General features: G+C 37.0%; 1 non-coding gene across 1 annotated transcript; it reads left to right on the top strand.

Moving 5' to 3' along the window:
- The first annotated feature begins 614 nt into the window (after positions 1 to 614).
- Positions 615 to 717, top strand: LOC149141548 (U6 spliceosomal RNA). Its single transcript, XR_016265386.1, has one exon. It is a non-coding gene; the product is annotated as a U6 spliceosomal RNA (small nuclear RNA).
- Positions 718 to 1,904: the final 1,187 nt, after the last annotated feature.

Here is a 1,904-nt window from a genome sequence, read left to right as displayed (position 1 = left end):
GCGAAAGGAGTAAGGGTTAGGAAAATTTCGTTGGCCAAGAGAGTAGAGGTGATAGCGGGAAAGCCAGGGGGAAACCATGGGATGAATGGATTGGATGGCCAAGAGAGTAGAGGTGATAGCGGGAGAGCCAGGGGGAAACCATGGGATGAATGGATTGGATGGCCAAGAGAGTAGAGGTGATAGCGAGAAAGCCAGGGGGAAACCATGGGATGAATGGATTGGAACACGAAACTAGGGAATCCATCACTTTGCTATAAGCTTGTATTGTGGCCTCCCTTTCTTCCTAGATGTATTTATATATACCCTAGCAGCAGGCGCAGAGATATATATGCGATTCGCTGGAAAATCGAAGAACCACAGGGTAACAAGCGCAGATATTCGTTGGTGCATTTGCGTGCAACTCCATTTACTAAAATTATAACGCGGAAATGGAAAATCCAATCCAATCCAATCGGAGGAGGGGAGGTCCAACGCGTGCCGTTGCTGTTGAGGTGATGTGGTATTTGGGCAACGGACGGAGGCAGGGCGTGACGTGGACGTTACAATTTCTTCCCACATACATAATGTAAGCTATATACAAGTCATTTATATAGCAGCCCACCATATATTGTATTGTCTCTTCGGAGACATCCGATAAAATTGGAACGATACAGAGAAGATTAGCATGGCCCCTGCGCAAGGATGACACGCACAAATCGAGAAATGGTCCAAATTTTTTTCATCTTTCCGGAAATGGTCCAAATTAAATCTTTCGGCTCGAGAAATGGTCCAAATTTTTTTCATCTTTCCCGCTCGAGAAATGGTCCAAATTTTTTTCATCTTTCCGGCTCGAGCATTTCTTTTTCTTCTGCGTTTTCCTTTCCCGCATTTCTTTTTCTTCTGCGTTTTCCTTTCCCGCTGGTTCGAAAATGTCTTTTTCCAACCAAAAAATAAAAAACAATTAAAATTGGATTTAAAAACAAAAACTAAAGCAATTTATCGAAAATTAAAAATCAAAAAGCACTAATTAAAAAATCTATTTTGAAAAAGAAAAATATAAATAAAATTTAAGAAAAACTAAAGTATACATTTAAGATATTAATAATAAAAACCATAATAAATCAAAATAAATTTAAAAAATCTAAAACTTATATCTAAAAAATTTCTTGTAAAAGAGAAACAAAGCAAAGAAGATTATCTTCTCATTAAGGCAATGTCGAATATGGAGAATATTTTATAAAATATGTTTATGAAAATAATTGAATTATGTGATTTTAAATCTCTCTCAAAAAGTTATTGGTGCGATTTTAAATCTCTCTATACCCGATTTGAAGGAATATATAGAAAACAAGTATCCAATGAGTCATATTTCGAATTAGATTCTAGCAATCTAAGTGAATATTAAGACCACATGGTGGATAGTCTGCCTTAAGCTCCTCTTTCACTTGAAAGAACCACTTCCATTCCAAATATTTTGTTGATTTTGGAGGACCTCTTGATCATCCAATTTTGTCTCCTAGAGCAGGAGAACTAAGGGTCTCTTTTTCTTGATCAAATATTTCACTTCCTCCATCCTTTTTCTGACCTCAATCCCTAGCAATTCCAAGAGAGGGCCCTCATTACTTACTTGTTGTATGAGTAGCCGCTTGTTAAGGGGTTGAGTTTCCTCCTTTTCTTGGGATTCAATATCCCTTTAGTTTTGGATCTAAGATTGCATGCGTTCCCATTTCCTTATCCTTCTCTATTTTTTTCATGCCTTACCTCTTTGTTGGTCCATTCCTAATTATTTTTTCTTCTCTTCCTCTCACATCTCGTCAACTAAGCTTCGATAGTTTGTAATAATGTTTTCTTTCTTAATCCATTAGTGGTTTAATTGTGTGGGTGTTTTAGTTATTACTCCATTTCCTTCAACGCATAAGATGATC

The sequence above is a fragment of the Pinus tabuliformis genome, chromosome X (genome assembly GCF_031772625.1).
Source record: "Pinus tabuliformis cultivar Carrire ecotype Pingquan chromosome X, CPIR1, whole genome shotgun sequence".
NCBI lineage: Eukaryota > Viridiplantae > Streptophyta > Pinopsida > Pinales > Pinaceae > Pinus > Pinus tabuliformis.
Note: the sequence above shows the minus strand (reverse complement) of the source record. Positions and strands in the feature narration are given on the sequence as shown.